The sequence below is a fragment of the Dipodomys ordii genome, unplaced genomic scaffold (assembly GCF_000151885.1).
Source record: "Dipodomys ordii isolate 6190 unplaced genomic scaffold, Dord_2.0 Scaffold1, whole genome shotgun sequence".
Lineage (NCBI taxonomy): Eukaryota > Metazoa > Chordata > Mammalia > Rodentia > Heteromyidae > Dipodomys > Dipodomys ordii.
Window position 1 is genome coordinate 57,426,027 of NW_012267217.1, and position 8,698 is coordinate 57,434,724.

The window sequence follows — 8,698 nt, forward strand, 5'->3', positions numbered from 1 at the left end:
TTCAAACCAAGATCCTCAGATCTCAGTTTCCTAAATATCTAGGGTTACAGGCAGTGAGCTACCACCTCTAGAAAAGTAGCTCTAAGAAATCTTGTATTGGGGCTGGGAAGGTGGCTCAGCGGTAGAGCGCTTGCCTTGCATGCATGAGGCCCTGGGTTCAATTCCCCAGCACCACATAAGCAAAAAGAAAAAAAGCCAGAAGTGGCACTGTGGCTCAAGTGGTAGAGCACTAGCCTTGAGCTGAAGGGCTGAGGGACAACTCCCAGGCCCAGAGTTCAGGCCCCACGACTGGACCTAAAAGAAAAGAAATCTTGTATTTTCTTAATGTAGGTAAAAATTCCCCTTTGAAGCTTATTCATTCACTCAGCAGTAAATACCAAAACTGCAATTAAAGAGCAGAGTCCATCCACTTTCTCCTCATTCTGTCCTAAATGATGGAAGTCAAATTAAGAAGTTTTGTGCGGTTCCTACTTGCGTAATAAGAATATCACATTAGTGCATTCACTCAACATTGCCTACTATATACAAAAGAAAATGCCTTCTAGTAGCAAAGGCTATGGATTAGGAGTAAGGCAGTAACAGAGTTTGAAATTTCTTAACTATTATCAAGTTAGGTATGTAAAGCCTCATTCTTGAAGAGCCTGGACTAATGACTAGTGATTTAAAAACAATAGTTAACAGAACTCTGTGGATTGCTTTACTGAATTCCATGTGTAGAAACAGCTCTAAATAATCAAAAGGAGGTTTGGAAGATACCAACTCTACTCCTATCATTAGGAAATTCTATTAAATACCTCAGTAATACTACTACTTCCTAGAAAGCAGTCTGACATTATCTCAATTCTTACGATTATTACTCTTTGAAAAACGTTCATTGTTTCCACATAAAATGAAACAAACTAAAGAGTATTACATTAGTACATTCATTCAACACTGCTTACTGTATACTGAATACTGTTATACTGCACCAATAAAGACCAATACAAAGAGGATGGGATACCTCCTCTAAGAAAATTACCTTTCTAAAAATTATGTTTTTAAAAGGAGACAGACAATTCTTTCTTATTTTCTGGACTGTAAAGACTAGTATGGTAATGACCATGATGATGATAATAAGATTGTCTTCCTTCTCTGAGATCAGGGGGAAAAGGTGATATATAGACTGAAAAACATTTAAAAACAAAAACAAAAAAAAAAGATGGCTGAGCTTTTTATCTACCAACATTATTTTTCACAGTGAAGCTGTAGTTACAAGGTTTCTTCAAGAGAGGTAAGAAAATTATCAATAAATAGCTTAAGGACAATGATTAAAATTGCAAAAGGCTCAGCAGGAATAGGGAAAGGGACCTTACAATGAACACAGAAAAATTGCCCTGAAGCACTGACAAGCCAGCTACATTAGAGACCAGGGTCCTTCAGACTGTCTCCAGGAGAGCATAATAGCCTAGAAAGTATGAGCAGTGAAGGCTGATGCATGGAATTACCCAAGAGTTTTTTTGTTGGTATGACTGGCCTTACTCTGGGTATGTAGAGAAAAAAGGAACAATAGCACCATGGCTTGAGAACATACTCATGTGAGAAAGAAACAAGCAGCGATAGGACAGAATTATAATTAACAGCTTACATGTATTATAATTATGTTTATTATGTGCCAGGCACTATTCTACTATGTTTACATGTATTAACTATCCTTGAACAGTCTTAAGAGGTAGGTACCATCATTTTCTCCTTTTATAAAAGTGACAACAGGCAGAAGGTAAATGGAATGAATGACAAGCTGCAAAGACTACAACAAAGAGGCCAGGGCTCTTCATCACTGTACAGACACTTAACAGACACTAAACACAATAAAAGTATTTAAAGTTGAATAAATCAATTTCTAGTCAAACATGACAATGGACAAAATGGCTGGCTGGACTGTCAATGTCTGATTAAAGCATTAACATTTTCAATATCTGAGGGAACCTGAGAAAAAGTTAGTGAATGGTCTGAAAGAGAATAGTAGCTCTCAAGAGCTTCCACCAAATGAGAGAATGATGGATATGGCAATAAACACCATTGGGGGCCAAAAGGCTGAAGGATTTTAAGGTAAACAGGCACTTCACTTCAAAAAGATCAGCCTGTTCTCCTCAGGGTAAAGTTAAATCAGCTTTCACATGGCAAAAAAGCAGAGAATTCTGAGAACAGACAATGTATAATAAAGTTATTAATCTACAAGGAAAGTAGGGAATTGGAGTAGCGGAAAGGGAGGAGATGAAAAAGTCATGATTGAAGAAGTGAGTTCAGTTACTATACAAAAACACTGAGATCAGATATTAGTCTTCTGATGCTCAATTTGAGGTTAACACCAACACATGACTACTTCAGAGACTAAGGAGAATATCCACCTTTAAAAAAAAAAAGGCAAAAAAGCCACGATATCAAAACTTCACAGCATTGCAAAGGTAATTCTAACATTTTAGAGCATTATTTGCATTGGCAATCGAGTACTACAGGGTTCAGCTTAGAGGGCTAGTAGTTTTTCATTTAATCAATCATTCTCTAACCACCTACACTGTGCTAAGTGCTCTGTGGTTCAACATGGTGCCTGGTATAAGCACTGGGCAAAAAGCCACAACCTACTGTAACTCAGAGTGACAACAAAAGGAGGAGGCTTGGGGGAAAAAAGAGATTACTTTAGATGAACATTTAATGGAAAATTAAGATGTACATAGTAAAGGAGTGCTTATGCCCTCTGAAATTATCTTCACACTATGTGAGAATCATCTCTTGAAGTCTCTCCCTCCCCACAAGAACCAACAGCATTCCTACACAGTGCCTCAAAGTACCAAGCTTGTGTATCTGTGCATGTTTATAAAAAATAGTACTAACATGTAAATATATATATACATATGTTTATATATACATATGTATATATATATATGAGACTGGTATTATCTTGGAGTGGTTCAAAAGTTGTTCCGCAGGCTTTTCAAAATGTAAAAATTTACAAAAAAGGTGAGGAGTATCATCAAAATAAGTGAAGCATTTCAATGTGATTTGCAAAAAACAATACTCACTTTTAGTATGTAGATATTGCCAGTCAATGTTGGAAGTAAGCAATGCACTGGGTATGATTCTAAACTTATTCTCCATTGTTAGTTACAGTCCTGTAACACATATTCTCAATAAGCCACTTTAAAATGAAAATAAAAACTCCTTCTGGACTATGCATAATTTTATTCTTACAAACAATCAAGGAGGACTGGGAAGGTGGCTCAGTGGTAGAGCACTTGCCTTGCATGCAGGAGGCCCTGGGTTCGATTCTTCAGCATCACATAAGCAGAAAAAGCTGGAAGTGGCGCTGTGGCTCAAGTGGTAGAGGGCTAACCTTGAGCTGAAGAGCTGAGGGACAGCGCCCAGGCCCAGAGTTCAGGCCCACAACCAACAAAAACAAAAAAACAAAAAACAAAAAACAATCAAGGAAATGAAAATTAAAACACTAAAGTATTGTTTTTTTTCAAGTATGATAGTTAAGATATAATATGTGGCTAAAGTAATAGCTTAAAATGATACAACCTTGGGACATTCATTCACCTTTAAGCCAGTCTGCCTGGATTAGAATCTCTAGTTCTGCCTCTTGCACAGATCAACTTTATGAGTTATTTAACTACTACTAGAGGCTTCATTAGATGACATTGCACAGAGATGTGTGAATTAAGTAGCTTTAGACAAGTAAAGCACAAATATAAGTATTCGGTGAATGTTAGCTTTTCCTTTTCTACCTTTCCGGGCATGGATGTGGTGGCTAATGCTTGTTTTTCTAGTTACTCTGGAGGCTGAGATGAGGATCAAAAGTTGAAGACAAGCAATAGCAAACAGATCACAAAAAAGAAAAATCTTTGACCTGTAGTTCCAGCTAGGAAAGAAGCACAAATAGGACTGACATCCAGGCCTGTCTCCCCCATTAGAGCGGGAGGAGGTAGGGGAAACAACCCTATTTGGAAAAAGGGCTGAGGATATGGCTCAAGTGGAGCACTTGCCTGGCAAGTAAGCACAAAGTCCCAAATTCAAACTCTCTCCCTCCCTCTCTCTCTCTTACACACACACAAAGAAAAAACAAACATGGAAATATATGTACTATAAGAAGCTATTTTTAAAAAAATATAAAAATGCATATGAAAGATTAAAAGCACCATCAAAATGTTTTTATTTCCAAGATTGCAAGTAATTTCTATTTAAATACAGATATTTATCAGTTTTCTGTCCTTTTTATAACTAAAAAAGCTACTAAAATGAATTATTTCCTGACAGACTATAATTGAATAGTTTTCAACATATACTTTGTGAGAAACTAATTCTAATTCATTATTTTATCTCAGTGATTTGTTTTTACTCATAATTTTACTTTGACTTTACCATAAGCAAAAAATATTTTCAAAGCTGCATTATTTAAACCTATAAACTGTCTAAACTTTCCAATCTTGAAAAAATAATTACCTCTCTTCTCCAAATAGAAAGCATATTATTTTTTCTAGTGATAATTATATATTCTTCCTGGACAAATTCTGTTACTACTTACCTACATCAAATGAACAAATGACATACAATAGCTTTCTCTACTTTGGTTTGATGAATGAGATTTGTAATGAATGTACTATGTGAAAGCCCACTTTTCACTTGATAGCCTATACTATTAGAAGTCCTATTATTTTCTAGGCTCCTCTCAACTGGCTAAGACAACTATACAAAATAAACAAAACAAAGCTTCACATTCCCTTTTTTAACTTCTAACAGCCAGTATAGTTCTAGTAGACATAACTTGGTTGTCACAAAACTATTAACAGAAGAGTCAGTCTAAATGTAAACAACACGTTCATGAATCTGTTATAGCTTACTCCATAATTTCAAAAGTAACACAGAGAGTGAAAACAAATTTATTGCTAATTCTCAGCTTTCTGATTTTCAAGACTATTTTCCAGCTCTTCTGCATATGTAGACTAGGTAGTTAGTTCTAAACAATCTTTACCTCCCTAAGAAAGAGAAACCTACTATGAAGATGAATTGTTCTCTCAAATCTGGCTAATAGCACTATAGTTAAAACAATAACAACAAAAACTATGAAGTTGTTCTTATCTGTCCTTATCTCTTTATGCCTTTAAGTACATCACCAATAATTTTAAAACATTTCTTCCACTTTTGTCTGTCACTCCCTGGGTTCCACCCAAAAAATTATCTGCATATCCTATCATTTGCTGTACAGATGGAGCTCATCTAAAATATTAAGTGGAAGAAGTCTTCTCTGTCATGGATTTATCATGTTTCATAAACAACTGGACCCTCAAGAAGGAAGTCGGTCTTAAGCAGCAGACTAGATCACACTGTAGAAAAACAGTAGCTTTCACAATGTCCCCTAAACTCTAAGGCAAAGCCAAGAAAAGCTAATATGAGAGGAGAGCATTTTCATTCAAAAATTACCCCTCCAAAGCTGGGCAGGTGGTTCAAACCTAGATACTTGAGAGGCAGCTGAGATCTGGAGACATAAAGAAGACCTTACCTCAAATGCAAAAAGGCAACTGGAGGCATGTTTCAAGGGATTGAGTCCCTGCTTTGCAAATGCAAGGCCCTGAGTTCAATCCATGCACCACACACACACACACACACACACACACCACACACACACACACACACACACACACACACACACACACACACACACACACACACACACACACACACACACACACACACACCAAAATTAATTCCAACCAAACTTATCGAGTAAACAAAAGCTCAGCAGTTAGGACAAATGGCAACAAGGGAAACGATTTCTTGGAGTAAAATTATCTGTTCCAGGCCTTTCACAACTATAAATCTTTTTTTTGAGGCTCTATGTTGTTACTTTATGTATTATTAACAAAAAGGTATAATGAAGGTATATCTGTGTCATACAGAAAAAGCTTACAAATAGGAATATAAAGTTCTCCTCTGTTAACAGTCTGTAAGTATAGAAACTCCATTCTTGTTCTCAATCTTTACAAAAATCATTTCCTCTAGGTTTACTTAAAAATGTCAACTGTGGCTGTTTGCTGGTAGTTCACACATGAAATCCTAGCTACTCAGGAGGCTGAGATCTGAGAATTGTGGTTCGAAGCCAGTCTGAGCAGAAGAATCCATGAAACTCTGTATCTTCAATTAGTTACCAAAAACGCTGGAAGTGGAGCTGTGGCTCAAGTGGTAGAGTGCTAGTCTTGAACAAAAGCACTCAGGGACAGTGCCCAGGCCCTGAGTTCAAGCCCCAGGACAAGCACCCCACACACATTTCAAAAAACTGCATTAAACTACCATGCTATAATTTCTACTCTTTTGAACAGCAGTGATAGCATACTTAACATATGCATTCAAAAAACTAAAAAACAATCTGATTTAATGATGGAAGAACTCTATACGTGGAGTAGCTTCACACATCTATGAAAAATGTAAGTTTACCTACTTGTACTTTGTCAAACAATTCCAAAGCTTAGTTTCATTTCTTTCACATGATTTTGTAAAAGAAAATTTGCAATAAAGCATTGAACTACCTATCCAAATGGTACAGGTAAGATTCAAGAGTTGTCATTATGTACATATGTATAAGCATACATCTTTTCTCATTTACAACTTCTGATTAGCAATCCAAACAGGCAATAGTTACACACACAGATTGCTAATGTGAATAAAGCAATTTTTAAAATCTGTAAATCTACACATTTACCAAAGGTTAAGTCAGTTAAGTACCTTATCATTAAGGCATGTATCTATTCTAAATGATGACAACTCAAACAACTGCTAAGAAATGTAATGGTTATTTTCCAACAGGAACTACCTGTAAGTGATGTCAATACTTACAAGGTAATAGTGAAAAAAATCTTAAGTTTTTAAAAAGTAGTAAGTATTCACTACTAAATACCAAACACTAAAGACTTCATTAAGAATCTTACAAAAACATTTGGAGCAACAGTGGAGAAAAGATCCAAGCTAGTTTATACTCTAATGCTAACTAAAAAAAAAAAAAATCATTTCTAGTACTGTGTTAACGTATCAAACAATGCTATACTCCTGATTAGAATGAAATAATATTTTGCTTCTTATCCCCAAGAGCATCAGCTTCAGAAAAGAGATCTTGGCCTTTCAAGGTATCACGGTAAATCCCAAATACCCAGGAACAAAATGCTACTCAGTATCTCTTGAAGCAATGAAAGATGGCAGAGGAAAATAGGCAAGAACTAAGTCGGCAAGTCCACAGAGAATGAAAAGTTGGTTAAAATCTGGTGTTGAACTACTCACATCAATTTTTTTTAAATAATTCTGAATTTTGCTAAAAAAAAAAAAAAAGGTAGGATCTGACCATCAACAGGGTGGTTGATTTAGTAAGGAGTTGAACAATACTCACAAAACAAATGCTAGTGAACTTCAGTACTGCTATTGCCAACATTTCTCACACTGGTGTAGTTTCTCACACTTATTTAGAAAAAAAAAATTAAAACACTCAAACCCCCTTTCTTCTGGAGTATACCCTACCTATTTACATAAAGCCAGACGTTTCCACACACTGACATAAATATTTTCCTTGCAATTTTAGAATTCTGCATCAGGCATTTCTTCTCTTCAACATTTTAAGAATTTAGCGAAGTCTTCCTTCTTCCTCAAGTTCTCTAGGACCAAGTTACTTAATTAAAACAATCCATCATATGAAGGTCAGTCACCCCCCCCTACACACACACACACGCACACACTCAAAACTGTACTTCAGAAAAAGCATGCCTAGAAAATGATTACAAATGCCCTCTCTCTCTCCCACAAGATACAATGAATCTGACAAGGTAAAGACCTTCCTCCTAAGTTTTACTTTTAAAACTCTCCAGCTCAAGTGTCAGTTGGTCTATCTTGACTTACTATACCTGTTACTGGGGCGACATGAGCCAGTAGGTCCAGTTTTGTCCAAGGAATACATTTTAATTGTTTGCCGTGAGCTAGCTGAATAAGGCATGACATCCAGAGTTAGGCCCTCATTGACTGAACCCCACAGGCGTGGGACTCAACGAAATGCCCCCCCCCCGCCCCACAAAAAGAAAAAAGAAAGTTTCGGAACAGGATGCTTTAGCTGTGGCTAAAGCTGACAGTAAAAAGCAAGGTTGCGTGGCTGGCTACCCCGCCTTCCTGCGGGGCTTCCATGGCTGAGACACGGGAAACCGACAGTCTTGATTTGGTGGGTCCAGCCCCCCCCCGCACCCCCCATCCCCGGCCCTGCATGGCAACTCCTTGAACAAGAGTTTGTAAAGTGCTTAAATGAAAGAGGCCACAAAGACGCGTGGGGGGGGGGGGATCAGCACCGAGTATTTCGTGGAACCACTGTCACGGCGTCGGGGATGGGCTGACGGCTTAACCCCGCGTACGGAGGGGGGAGGTGGAGGGGGGCAGTCCGCTCCATCACCCTGAGACCTAAGATGGGTCGTTCTTGAAGCCGCTGTGCAAACACACGCGAAAAGTTACGCACATGCCCCACGCCAGGACTTCGGTAGTCTCCATCCATCCCTGCAGGGCCCGGGGCGCGGAGGCCGAACGGGAAGGAGTGCAGGGAACCGGGCCTACACCCCATCGACGCGGGAAGGTGCCGGGACCGGGCGGTGGCCCAGTCCGTCGCCGACGCCCCAAGGCTCGGTACCGGGCCCGGGCGCTG